Source organism: Lactuca virosa, chromosome 8 (genome assembly GCF_052849685.1).
Source record: "Lactuca virosa cultivar CGN04683 chromosome 8, Lactuca_virosa_CGN04683_v6, whole genome shotgun sequence".
Lineage (NCBI taxonomy): Eukaryota > Viridiplantae > Streptophyta > Magnoliopsida > Asterales > Asteraceae > Lactuca > Lactuca virosa.
This window is the reverse complement of record NC_136433.1, coordinates 116,159,561-116,174,856: the sequence shown is the minus strand read 5'-3', so window position 1 is coordinate 116,174,856 and position 15,296 is coordinate 116,159,561.

Below are 15,296 nucleotides of genomic sequence, written 5' to 3'. Positions count from 1 at the left end.
GCATAGTTGACCAAAATTCAGTCCAAGTCAAAAGTCATGTGTCTAAAGTTGACTTCAGAGGACCGCTACATCGTGACCTCTTATTGGTCACGACGATAGTTGGTTAATCATGAATGTTCCAGAACCCTTATGGAATAAGGGTTGGATGAAAATCACTCTATTCCACATGGGAAAGGAGTGAAATTTCGTGGTTATGCTCCCATCCCACATGGGAAGGAGTACAAAACCGAGGGAGGCTTAGGGAAGGAGACCAAAATAGAGCCTTAGGGATTTCATTCCTCCTTGCACGTTGGCTTGAAGTTTCGCCAACCCTTCTTCTTCCCCTCTTAGGGACGATTTCTAACCCCTTTAGGTTTATGAAATTGACCCTTCTCCTAGTTATTTTTATTCCACTCTTTGGTGTCATTGGGTGTGATACCATTAGAGGGATTCTGTTTTGGGTCCTCTCATCCAAGCAACTTCATGGAGGATCAAGATCTCAAGCATTGAGATGAAGGGCTACATAAGAGGTATGTTTTCTTCTTTGTTTTATGTTTTCTAGGTGAGATGTAATTAGCATGAAACCATAGATCCATAGGTTACATGTACACTTAGGTATATCGTAGTTTCGATTTTTCCGCTACCTAGTTTAGAGTGTATTTGATGCGTAGAAAACCCAACACCAAAAAGGCAACTTAATGCATGGAAGTATCCACGAAGCACTTAATCCATGAATTAGTTAGTCCTAAACTCCGAGAAGGGCTTTAGGGACACTAATGATCCATAAATATGCAAACTTTATGGACATGCATGACCCATGAATGCCCTTTCCCAAATTTAGATCAAAAGATGCAATATGACTTAGATTTCATGCAAGGTTCCCAAATGTCACACCCCAAAACCAAGAACGGCGGAAACGTTCTGGGGCGGAGGACGTAATATACAATATCACAACAATGAATAGTAGTAAACAAGCAACAACATCATCCATTGCATTAATAATATAATTTTAATACAAGTGTGTTCCGACAAGTTTAATAGACACCAAAATATAAATCAAAATGAAAGATGAGTTTTGAACGAGCTCCATCTTCTCTAAACCCTGCATCGGTACCTGTCTACTGGTGACCTGAAGATACAAGTTATTTTGAAAGAGAGTATCAGCTTTATAGCTGGTGAGATCATAAGTATTTTAGTGTCTGTATTTGTATGAAAGTATTTGTAAGTATGTGAATTGTAAGTATGTAAAAGTTCGTGAATGTTTGTAAAAGGTTTGAATCTCCTAGAAAACCCTATGTTTCCTACTAATAGTAGCCTTCTACCAAGGCGTCTAGTATCTGTGTGTGTCTCTTGTAAGAGTGTGTATTTTCCCAAATCTGACTATCATTAACCAAAAATATAGTTTTTACATTATTGTTTATTGTGTGAATATCACAAAGTAAATGTAATGGGAAAATGAAATAGTATTGTAGTGTTGTATTAAGTAACTACTGCTGTACTAACTACCTTAAAACAATTGTATTTAAAGTACCATGTGATCGGCCTGTATCCTGCTACCGACTCTAGAAAAACGACGAAGTAAGACGTAGTAAGAAATGACATTTGGCACCCGTAGACTTGCAAGTCCCACTGTAGCGAGCAGCAAGGTGTAGGATAGTCAATCCAGTATAGATCTATACACAAACTCATACGCTCCCCAATTAAGGAGATTCTGGATACAAAATGGTCATGACAGGTAGTGCCATGCCCCGTTACGTGGCTTACATAACTGTAGTAATGTTCTAGTATATGTATGTGCTAGCTGTATTGTGTGTTCTCTCCCTGTGTAGCAAGTATGTATGTTCTCTCTGTATAGTATTGTTTGTTTCTCATCATAGTATTCTCTATCTGTATGTTATGTTCTCTCCGTATAGTATTGTTTGTTTCTCATCATAGTATTCTCTATCTGTATGTTATGTTCTCTCCGTATAGTATTGACTCATGTATGAACTGACTCTTTGTGTGTTTCAGTGTTCTAGTAATAGTATTAGTATCTCCCTAAACTATACCTATTATAGCTTACTAGTAATGTTGTTTGAATGTATGAACATGTGTGTATACCTTTGCTACCCAAAGGTATTGAATTGAATGAAAGAAGGAACCTTTATATCTATATACATATACATAATATATAACTAGGATTCAAACGACCTTCGGACAAATAACCGATACCCTAAGTCCACAACCAAACGAGGAACAGGAGGTAAGGTGAGTTATCAGTCCTAAGTCTTTTCAATCCTACTTATATAACTATATCTATAAAGATATACATTTAACAGAATATAAGTGTAAAAGAGTTTAAACAAAAGTATTTGACATGAAAAAGGGTTTTGTAAAACAGTTTGAAGTAAAACAGCTTGAAGTAAAACAGTTTGAAGTAACACAGTTTGAAAAGTAAGAAATACACTTGTTTGGTAGTTATTAATCACATGTGATTGATATAATAACTATAATAGTTCAACTTGTATCCCCCCATAAAAGCATTTAAAAACATTTAAAAGGTTAAGTAAGGGGTATGAACTCACCTGTAGTGAGTGGTTTGGATGAATGGATTGATATAGGATGCTAAGTGTCAAGTGAAGTCTTGAGCACACACAAGGATCCTAGTTAACATATAATGACACATATATGTATCCAATTAGTTATAAAACAACTAATTAACCAAGTTAAGACATCCTAAGACATGTAAAACACTTGATTTAAGTGCTATAAGTCCTAAGGATTGCATCTTAGGGTGGTAGGACCTTGCTATTGAGTTTAGGGTTCAAGGGTAAACTCCTTTGGAGTTTACGGTTTTGTGACCATCAACTTTGGAGTTTACGGTCGTAAACCCATGAGTTTACGACCGTAAACTCATGGCACTTCTACCATTTTGTGTTTTGAAGCTTTTCAAGTCATAAGGAAGCATCCTACTTCAAGTATAAGCCTTAGGAAGTGTTTGTGGCATCATTTCACTCCTAAATGGAGTTTACGGCCCATGGACCACTTCTCCATGTGTTTACGGCCGTAAACCCCTATGGTTTATGGTCTTTTTGATGTTTTAAGTCCTAAGCACATCAAGGATGAGATCTAAACTAGTTTACAAGGCTTGGTAGGGACTAGGGCACACGTTGGCCCCTTTATTAGGGTCTACGGCCCTAATACCATTTGGGCCGTAAACTCCAAACTCTTGGAGTTTTTGGAACTTTATTGATACACAATAAACCCTAGGGCATCCTCTCTCCTGTTATCTCTTGAAGTACTATCTTTAAAACACTCAAACTTATTCCCAAAAGGCTTGAAAGTTAACAGAAACTGTTCTGACTTCTATTGAGTTGAATGGTTGTACATAATAGAAATTTCGGGTTGTCACACCAAATCACCACCACTTCCTATACATATGTTATATAATACCCTTGGGACTTAGATAAGCCATAAAGTTGCAAACTTTATCTCTTCCAACCATACAAACCATATCAAGGGACCAATATGTCATAAAACCTAGATCTAGAGAGAAAATCACCAAGAGATGGAAACTTGATCACTTACAAGAACGCAAAGAATTCTCAAGGGGTAAATGATGAGGTTTGCTTGCTGAATCAACACACCAGACACCTTCTTTTTCTTCTTCAAGCTACCAATGCAACGACCCAAATTTTGCAATAAATTTTTTCATTTTTAATTAACAAAATCGTTTCCAATAAACATAAAATACCAATTACAATTGTTTTCAAAATCCATAGTATCAAACATATTATTCATAATATCAGAGTGTCCCTAAATAAAATCGTCGGAGAGTGCATGTCGCGCCATCAAGCCGAGCCCTTTCCCTTAGGATTTGAAGTACCTGAAACAACCAACAAACTATAAGCTAATGCTTAGTGATTTCCCCAGAGCATACCCCACACCATCCACATAATCACATAATCCATATTAGCTCTATAAGCTACAAATACCACATAAGCCATGTATACAAACATATAGGATGCCATGGAAACCCTCCAAGGTCTTATACCGAGTGCCACTGGAACCCCCACATGGTCTTAGCCCACTGCCATGGGAACCCCCACATGGTCTCGACTTCCTGCCATGGGAACCCCCACACGGTCTTCACTAACTGCCATGGGAACCCCCACATGGTCTTAGCTAACCAACGAAAATCATACAAGCTAATCTTGCTAACATACTAGGATGCCATGGAAACCCTCCAAGGTCTTATACCAAATGCCATGGGAACCCCCACATGGTCTCAATCTACTACCATGGGAACCCCCCGGGGTCTTCCATGCAATTGTCATATCAACATAACACATAATCAACAAACAATCCACATACCATATAATGGGCCGGCCTTGGTGCCTTAGACCCATTGGTATGGTGAGGATACTCACCTCTCAAGAAATATTGAACCGATAAGATCAATCCTAATCCACAACTCCAAATCAACTGCCTACAACCGCTGTAACGCCTGCAGATTCGGGCTAGTCAATTTAGAGACAATGAGCGTCAAAAATGACTTTTTTATGGAAGATTATTTAGAAGGATTAATCTTAACCAAGTTATACTATATGTCACAAGGGTTCCGTACATATAAAGAACGCCGAAATCCGAGTTATAACGAAGAAGTTATGACCCGTCGAAGTTTTACGGCAAAACCGACACGACACCAGGAATCGTAAAAAGTGAATTTATGATAAAATAATTTCTAGACTTAGCGATCTAACGAAAGTTATAGTATATGTTAAACCGAGAGTGTGCATAAAAAGAACGCCCAAATCTGACTTCGTATGAGGAAGTTATGATTTTTCTAAGATTTAGCATAACCGTACACAACCCGAAATTCGAATTTTAGATCGGTCAATTTTTAACCAAAAAAGTCTAAACAAGAAATGAAGATATCGTTAATAGGAGTTCAACAATAAAAAGACAGTAAAAAACGGAGCTCGTATGCGAAAGATATGGACGAAACTTAGTCCCTACTCTTCGAGTGCGGCGAATTCGATACAGTTTTGTAAATCTGAGATAGAGTGAGAATTAGCCGACGGGATCTAAATGAAAGTTGTAGTACTCGTAAATACCAACGCGTGGATATAAATAACGTCGAGAATAGAGCTCGTATGTTAAAGATATGGACGAAACTTAGTCTCTACTCTTCAAGCGCGGCGAATTCGAATACAGTTTTGTAAATCTGAGATAGAATGAGAATTAGCCAACGGGGTCTAAATAAAAGTTGTAGTACTCGTAAATACCAACGCGTGGATATAAATAACGTCGAGAATAGAGCTCGTATGTTAAAGATATGGACGAAACTTAGTCTCTACTCTTCAAGCGCGGCGAATTCGAATACAGTTTTGTAAATCTGAGATAGAATGAGAATTAGCCAACGGGGTCTAAATAAAAGTTGTAGTACTCGTAAATACCAACGCGTGGATATAAAGAACATAGAAAAGGGATCTCGTACGCGGAAGATACAGACGAAACTTAGTGCCTACTCTACGATAAAACCCCTATAAATAAGAGATGAACTCTTCATATTTTCTTCACACCATAAGCTTTTCTTTCTCTCTCTAACTTCTCTATTGACTCCCAAAACCCATCTAAATCCCTAGTAACCTCAAGTTGCTAGAGGAAAGACCCGGAGCGCCCGAAGGCTCCGAGAAAAAGAGCTTTTCGACTCAGAAGCTCTGCTCCAGCGGAACCCGGTTTTTAGCAAAGCCCGCTGTAAGTGAGATACGCCTACCCTACTTTAAATATAGCTTATATTTAAATATAATATCATTATTATGAACCTATAAATAGAATTTATCAGTGATTCAAAGTCGTTATACTGATTGAACTACTTATGGGAGAGGTGTCTAGAATGGTCACGTTGGTTTTGGTTGTTGGATTTCAGAAAAGCTATATGCCGAAATGGTCCTGCCTCCCAACTGTCCTGCCTGGCTGATCCTTACTTGATAGATCATGAAAGAATACTTTGAGTTAAAGATGAATCTAGACTAATAATTATTCGCAATAAATATTAGACTAAAATCTAGTGGTAGTAATACTAGGTTTCGTCGAAGGAAATCATATTGTTAAGAAGCGAAGCGCTGCTCGAATTTCGAGTCGTCACTTTAACAAGTGAGTGCATGGTTACTTTCATCTTACACATAGATATGAAGTAGTTTATATAAATTACGTGCTATGTGTGCATATAACCTGTATACTTGCTATCTATGCTGGATGAACGATTTTATACATGTTTTAAATAATTTAAACTATATATGTATTTTATATCTACGAATATGTTGGGTAAAACATGGGTAGATGAATGATGAGAGATGAAAGATGATATGAGTGAACATTGGCAGCTATAGACTTAGTGCCTAATAAATAACATCGACATCTATGGACTTAGTGCCTATTAGATAAACGTTGGTAGCTATGGACTTAGTACCTGTTAGATAAACGTTGGTAGCTATGGACTTAGTACCTATTAGATAAACACTGGTAGCTATGGATTTAGTACCCGATGAATGAACTTTAGCAACTATGGAATTAGTGCTTTACGAACAAGCATTGGCAGCTATGGACTTAGTGCCTGTCATATAAACCCTGAAAGCAATGGACTTTAGAATGAACGAATGCAGGATAGATGACTCTTCGGTTAGACCTTAAGAGTAAGGAAGATAATGGGGATGGGAACTTGGGTTGATTGTTTGATGAGTAAACATAATAATTAAATTATTGTAGGTTGAAAACTCTATGTACTCTGTAGGTTTCCCAACCTGACCCACTCAAGCTTATTTGTATCACAGGTGTCGATATGAAGTTACATTACATTGAGAGATTAAAGATATGTAGATCACTAGTGTAAATGAATGTAAGTTCTGTTTATGCTTATGTTTCTATATTGACAATGACATCCCAAATGTTTTAAAATGACAAAAAAAAAATACATCATGTTTTACTGGGAACAAATTCCGCAACATTTTTAGCAAAAGAAGTACTCTGATTTTTATAAAGCATAAACAAAATCGGTCTTTTTTGGCCGTGAAAATGGGGATGTCACAACCGCCATGTGACTTACTTTTCAAAATCCCGAAACACCAAAATACCCTTAAAGTCAATCTTGGTCAACCATGGTCAAGGTCAAGGTAAACAGTCAAGGTCAACAATCCATGTTGACCCCAACTCGTCGAGTGCATCTAGCAACTCCTCGAGTTCCTTCAATGTTCAGAAAACTAGGAAAAACCCTACCCAACTCGCCGAGTTGTCTCATCAACTCGTCGAGTTCACTCAGTATCCAGCAGGCGGGGAAACCCGATTCAACTCGTCGAATTGCCTGGGCAACTCGTCGAGTTTTCCCAGTCTTAACGTATTTAGCCCTTTTCAGTCGAATCTAAAGCCCCAAACTACAGATCTAGTCCCCTAGGGTTGAGATACCATGTAAAGTTGCTAACTTTACATCCATGCAAGGCATCCAAGGGCTAAAAATACTTAAACAAGTTTATCAAGGGTCTTAGAGCATGAAGGAGGGCCAAGACTTGATAAAGTTGGCAACTTTAAGTCCATAAAGGACCTGAGATATCCAGATCTGAAGCCAAATCTTCATATCATGCTCAAATCCAAGAATAGTCCTAAACAAGGCTAATAATGGCCATAAAATTTCATAGAAGAAGATCTAAGCAATAAAAGGCCAAGGTTTTGACTTTATATCTCAATGTAGCTGCAACACTGGAGGAAATACCGGATCTACTGCCTTTTACTCAATCTAACCTCTTCAAGCTTCTAGTTCCTTTCAAAAGAGCACCAAAAGTTACTCTCCAAGCTCACACACACACACACAATGAGAGGAAATGGGTGAACTTGGGTTTCTCTGGACGATGGGGGAGATAAAGGAGGCTACTAATGAGGCTTAAGGCCTTTAAATAGGGTACAACCCCTGAAAATTAGGGTTTTCCTTTCCAGCGTCTACTAGTCGAGTTGGGGCCTTCCAACTCGTCGAGTAGACCCTTAATCCCGCGTCCAATATGATCCTTACACGACGAGTTGGAGCTCCCCAACTCGTCGAGTTCCAGTCTAAAACCTTAAAATTTTGAGAAATAAATGATACCTGAAACAAGCGTTACGAATCTCCCCCACTTGAACTAGAATTCGTCCTCAAAGTCTGTGGTCGCGAACAAATCCGGGTAATGCTCCCGCATCTCATCCTCTGGCTCCCATGTCCATTCTAAGCCCTTCCGGTGCTGCCATTGCACCTTCACTAGCTTCACCTCTTTGTTACGAAGAACCTTAGTTTTCCTATCCAAAACTGCAACAGGCCTCTCAATGTAGTTCATGCTCTCATCCACCTGAATGTCGTCCAAGGGAATAACCATAGTCTCATCAGTGACACACTTCCGGAGCTGAGACACATGGAAGGTGTTGTGAATCTGGCTCAGCTCGTCCGGCAGATCCAAATGGTAAGTCACCTTGCCCACTTGGGCAAAAATCTTGAACGGTCCAATATACCGGGGCCCTAACTTACCTCTCTTCTGAAACCGAATGACACCCTTCCATGGTGACACTTTCAGCAAGATGAAGTCTCCCACTTAGAACTCAAGATCTGAGAGACGCCGGTCAACATAGATCTTCTGATGGCTATGCGCGACCCGCAGTCTGTCGCACACTTGCTGGATCAACTCGGTAGTCTTAAGCACCACCTCGGTGCTTCCCATGACTCGGTGCCCAACTTCACCCCAACAAACTGGGGTCCTACACCTCCGACCATACAACATCTCAAATGGGGGTCGGTCGATACTAGCATGATAACTATTTTTATATGAAAACTCTGCTAGTGGGAGGTATGTATCCCAACTCCCTCCGAAATCCAATATGCATGCCCGCATCATATCCTCGAGTGTCTGGATCGTCCGCTCGCTCTGACCGTTTGTATGGGGGTGGTATGCAGTGCTGAAGTGTAACTGTGTGCCCAGTTCCTCGTGGAACTTCCTCCAAAATCTGGATGTAAATCGAACATCCCGGTCAGAGACCACCGACACTGGCACCCCATTCCTGACCACCACCTCTCGTACATAAATATCTGCTAATTTCTCAGCAGAGATGCTCTCGGGGATCGGAATAAAATGAACACTCTTCGTCAACCTATCCACAATGACCCAAATAGAATCCACAACCCTCGCTGTCCTCGGTAACTTCATGATGAAGTCCATGGTGATCTCTTCCCATTTCCACATGCGAATAGGTGGCGGCTGAACCTTGCGATGCGTCCACTGATGTTCGGCCTTGACCTTCCTGCAGGTCATGTACCACTCCACAAACCAGGCGATCTCCCGCTTCATGTAGGGCCACCAGTAACTCATACTCAGATCTCTGTACATCTTCGTAGCCCCCAGATATATAGAGAACTTGGACTTGTGTGCCTCCTCCAATATCTTCTATCTTACCCCCCAGATACCGGTACCCACACCCGGCCACATTGTGTCAAGAGTCCCCGACCATCCCATGCAAACAAGGGAAACTAACCCCGAATCCGCTCTATCTTCCAGTTCTCTTTCTTCAAACGCTCCACCTGAGCCTTCTTGATCATATCTAACAATGCAGAGACCACCGTCATCCTCAGACAAACGTTCTCGATCGGAGAACCCGCCGCCTTGCAGCTCAAAGCATCAACCACCACATTGGCCTTCCCTGGATGGTAGAAAATCTCGAAATCATAGTCCTTCAGGACGTCCAACCATCTCCTCTGTCACATGTTATGTTCTGCGGATCCATTAAATACTTCAAACATTTGTGATCGGTAAAGATGGTGCACCGAAATCCGTACAAGTAATGCATCCAGATTTTGAGGGTAAACACCACCGCCCCCAGTTCCAGGTCATGAGTGGGGTAATTCGCCTCATGAGGCTTCAAATGCCTTGAGGCGTACGCGATCACATGCCCCCTCTGCATCAAAACCGCCCCTAACCCTAAGATTGATGCATCACAATACACTACCAAATCGTTCAACCCCTCGGGTAGTACTAGAATCGGGGCCATAGGTACCTTGGCAGAGGCACATGTATCCATTGAGTACTTTTTGAGAAGTTACGAAATGTACTTCTTTTGGTGAATGAAAATTCCTCTGTTGGTATGTTTAACTTGGAGACCTAGGAAGAAGCTTAGTTCACGATTCATGCTCATTTGAAATCGACTAACCATTAACTTAGCAAAGTCAGCAACCATTGATAAATCGGTGGATCCAAAAATGATATCGTCAACATAAATTTGGACAAGCATGAGATGTTTTCCATTTGAACTTCGGAACAGAGTAGGATCGAGAATACCTCTTTGAAAACCTGAACGTTTGAGAAAGTCAGTGAGGGTCTTGTACCAAGCGCGAGGAGCTTGCTTGAGGCCATAAATAGCTTTACGGAGTTTGTAACAGTAGTTCGGATATGAGAGATTGACAAAGCCGGGAGGCTGTTGAAGATACACTTCAGTATCAAGTTCACCATTTAGAAAATCACTTTTGACATCCATCTTGTAAACCTTAAAGCCTTTGTGAGAAATATAAGCAAGAAAGATTCTGATAGCTTCAAGACGGCCAACAGGAGCAAAGGTCTCATCGTAGACAAGCCCTTCAATCTGTGTGAATCCTTTATCCACCAATCTTGCTTTACTCCGAATAATGACTCCTGCATTGTCTAGTTTGTTCCGAAACACCCATGTAGTACGAACAATGGGATGATTTTGAGGAGGAGGAACGAGAGTCCATACTTCATTTCTGTCGAATTCTACCAATTCTTCCTGCATGACTATAATCCAATCAGCATGTTATAGTGCTTCTTTGATGGATTTGTGTTCAACCATTGATATAAATTCCGAGAAATGTCGTTCATTTTGAATACTTGTGGCAGATCGAGTTTTTACACCAGCATTTGGGTTTCTAATAACTTGGTTCGGAGGATGATCCTTAGTCCAAACATGTGGTCTTGGAAACTCTGGTTCAACATATGATCCTATATCAACAGTGGGGTTATGTTTCTCCCCCTGAATAGTTTGAACTTGTGGATGATGTTCCCCCTGAACTTCAGTACCGGATAGGTTGACATCATCATCAGGTGGGAATTTGAAGAAATTTGCATCATCATCGTTGTTTATAGGATTAGAGTCGAATTCTGCAGCTGCATCTTGGAATCCATCCATATTTGATACAAGGGAAGGTTGACCATTCTCCCCCTCAACCTGAGAAGGTTGAAACGGTTCAGAATCAAACGGAGGAAAACTAGGTGTCAGGCCGGAAACATTTTGGGAGACTGGAGCTTCGGTTGATGAGATTTTTCTTGTTCGAGATTCCGAATCAAGAGCTATTTCGGAGGGTCCGAAAAAGGTGTTAAAGTCAACTTCATAGATTGTTTGTTGGTTCGGACATCCTGGCGCTGGAGCATCGGACTCCATGATGTGAGTTGTAACATGGGTTGGGCCAGAATTCCGAACGAAATTGTCATCAAAGGTAACATCAAAAATTTCTTCCAAAACACGAGTTCGTCAATTAAGAACTCGATAAGCCTTTGATTTAGCAGAGTATCCAAGAAAGATGGCTTCATCAGCTTTGGGTTGGAACTTGTTAAGCTGATCATAATTGTTCTTGATGATTCATCTACATCCAAAAACATGAAGAAAAGAGATACTTGGCTTCCGACCATTCATGGCTTCATACGGTGTCTTATTGAGTCGTCGATTGATGATACGCCTATTATGAGTAAAGCATGCTGTAGAAACAGCTTCAACCCAAAGATAGAGTGGAAGATTTGCAAAGTTAAGCATGGATCGAGCAGCTTCAACAAGTGTTCTGTTGCGACGTTCTACTACACCGTTCTGTTGTTGAGTGTATGGAGCAGAAAAGTTGTGGTCGATACCCTTCTCGATTAGGAAGTTCTCAAGGGTGGAATTTGTGAATTCCGAACCATTGTCACTTCGGATTCGCCTTACTAGGAGTTTGATGAGAACTTCAATTCCTTTGATACAGTTGATGAGTTCGAAGGCTGTTTCTGGCTTGAGCCTTAGGAAGAAGACCCAGGTGAACCTAGTAAAGTCATCCACAATCACAAGAATGTACTTTTTGTGATGCAAACTCTCTACTGTTGAGGGTCCACACAGATCAACGTGTGGAAGTTCTAATGGCTCCGAGATTGATTTTTCAATGATGATGGGATGACCCTTCTTCGATTGCTTTCCATACTCACATGCAGCACATAAATGATCATTTTCAAACATGAGGAGTGGCAAACCTCTGAACATCTCACCGGAAACAAGATCATTCATATATCTAAAGTTTAGATGAGCAAACCTCATATGCCAAAAGCAACTGACGTCAAGAACAGACTTAAGCAGAGATGGGGCTTGCCAATGATCATGTTGATGACAAGAGGATACATGTTCTTGTTGCGGTTTGACTTGATTAAACATTCCTTCCGGTCTTTGGACATGACATAACTGTGTTTCTTGCAGAATTTAGCTCGTTGATTTGCATCAGTGAGTTGAGCCACACTTATCAAATTATGCTTCAGGTCAGCTACATATGCCATAACCACATATATTATAGTTGCCATTTGTAAGAATGCCATAACCACAGATCTGAGAGTTAGAATTGTTGCCATATGTCACATACCCAACATTTGGTGAAAGTTTGAGATCTCGCAGAAAGTCCTTCTGCCCCGTCATGTGCATGGAGCAAGCACTATCAATATACCATATTGTTTCTTGCTCCGAAGCACAGAGTGCCTGAAAAATTAGTGAGTTGTGGAGTTTTTAGGCTCCAAGTTAGGTCTTGGGACAAAGGCACAAGTCATAGGCTTCGGTTGTGACTTTTGAGCAATAGGTGTTTTGGAGGGTGTGTTCTGAGATTCCTTAGGAAACAAACAGAAGGCCATAGTTCTTTCATCTATCCAATAATCATACTCAATGATACGAGGATTAGGAACAACTTTTCTTGTACATTTAACTTCCAGAGCAGTGGGAACCATTGTGTCTCTCGGATTTGCAATTTCATCATTGTGATTTTTTTACTTTCCATACAAGATTTTGTTTTGAAGATTTTTGAGAGATTGTTTTCTTAATAACTTGTTTTTTGGTTGATGGTACATGTGGTTTTGAAAACTGTTGAGGTTTGAAAATTGTACCATCAGATTTGGCTATGAAAACAGATGAAACAGTCTGGGGAGAGTTAGTTCGGACAAATTGTGTACCTACAGTGGACTTGTTCGGATTAGGACTAACAATTTTCTTATGTTCTACCGGTTTGGGGGGAATGGAAGGTATCTTGAGGATCTTAGTGGGTGCGAAGGTGTTGTGACTCTTAGTTGGTGAATTAACAGTCTGAGATACACTCTTTTTGGAGTTCTCAAGGAATCTAGAATTTTGTCTCGACTTAACATCTTATTTGTGAGCATTTCGGGCTTCTACTTTGGGGTCGACAATATCTTTGTTATTCAACATGGGTTTCCTTTTGGAGAGAAGTGAAGATTTAGAGGTCTGTCCTACAGAAGGATTGTTAAACACTGGCTTAATTGGAACAAGATTTGATTTGGAAATCACTTGGGGTTCAGAATCACATGAAATTGAATCATCAACATCACTATCTAAAGATGCCCAAACACACTCAGAGAATTCAGGTCCAGTTGTCTCCGGAAAAATTTCCTCAACAACACAGTTGTTAGGAGGGCTGTGGTTCGGATTTTGAATGATAGGGTTCGGACTACTAGAGCGGGGTTCCGAGGTCCGATTCAGGTCCAGGTTTATCAGATACAGAATAGGCGTGGAATCGGGACACTTGACAACAATGGGCTTAAACTCAGGAATTAGTGATGCAAATTGGTTAGAAGTCTCAGGAAGGGGTCACAAAGGCGAGACAGGGGTGTCCGAATGTTTGATGTTCAGAACGTCTCCCATAAAAGTTAGGTTTTGTAACTCCTTCAAGGGATGAGTAATAGGTTTTCAAAACTCGCTTTCGAGACCAGGAGCTTTTGACCAAGGATGAGTCATCTGTTCATTTGCTTCAAGAATGTCAATGGAATTATGCAAAGCATCTATTTTAGCATTGAGACGTTTGTTGTCAGAAATTAAAACATTTCTTTCAGAATAAGTGCTTTCACATTTGTCTTTAAGAATGATACATTCATCTTGTGACATTGCAAGCTCTCGTTCTAAAGACTCTATTTTCAACTTCTTATCCTCAAAACGTAATCTAAGACGACTTAATTCACTTTCCTTATTCTCACTGGATTCTATGGCTGACTCGTACGCTTTGTAAATGATGTTCGTATCTGATTGGATCTGAGTTAGATATGGTTCACAAAGAGAAAAGTTAAAATTATTATCAGTAATCATAGATTTTACCTGTTGAATGATGCTTCTGCCAGGTGGATCGTTGGTAGCCATGTAGCAGTAGTTTGGTTCATCATCTTCATCATCTTTCTCTGACCCAGACGACCAGTAGCCTCCATCACATTCTATTTCTTGTCGAGCCACAAAATACATGTTCCTGCCAGCGGTTACGTCATCATCATCTCCAGACGACCAATATCATTCTACATCCCTTGATACAGTGGTAACAAAATCCTTTTTCACTTTCTTCCATTTCTTGAGCTCGACGTGCATAGTAAGCAGAGTCCTTGATCTTGGGTTTTTGTGGGGCTTCGGCTAGGCAATCTTTGGCAAAGTGATTTGCATGGCCACATTTATGACATATAATCTTGGTTTTGTTCTGACTTCGGAGTATGTGGTGATTCTGAGGTGTGATTTGGTGTAGGAAGGTTAGGCTTGTAGGATTGAGGGTTTTCTAAAGGTTTTTTGAAAGGTTGAGGATTATTTTGATGAGGAGCCTAGAAACGGGTATTTTGGTGAGGAGCCTGGAGACGGTTGTGATATGACTTGTTATAAGGTCGATTGTATTTCATGGAAAATAAGGCAAACTCCTATTGGAAGAGGAGTTCCGAGTCCATTTCTTCAGGATTAAGGTCACCAGCTAATGGATAGTTGTTGTTTGTGGAAGCAGGAACGGTTGGCGATGAGGGTTGAATAGGAGGAATATAAGGAACAACAGCAGAGAGAGGGTCTGAAACGGTGAGGTTCGGAGTTTGTGGATCGTAGGAACTGACTAGAGCTAGAGGGCCTCCAGTGAGTTCACGTAGGGTTTGTGCAACGTTTGATTCATGACCTTGAAGCTCATCGAAAAGTTGATAGAGCTTTAGCTTCTTCAGAGATACATTACTCTGAAGAAATGATTTCACATTTCCCCACCCCATTCCGAGAATGTTAATGAACTTGAGGTTGTA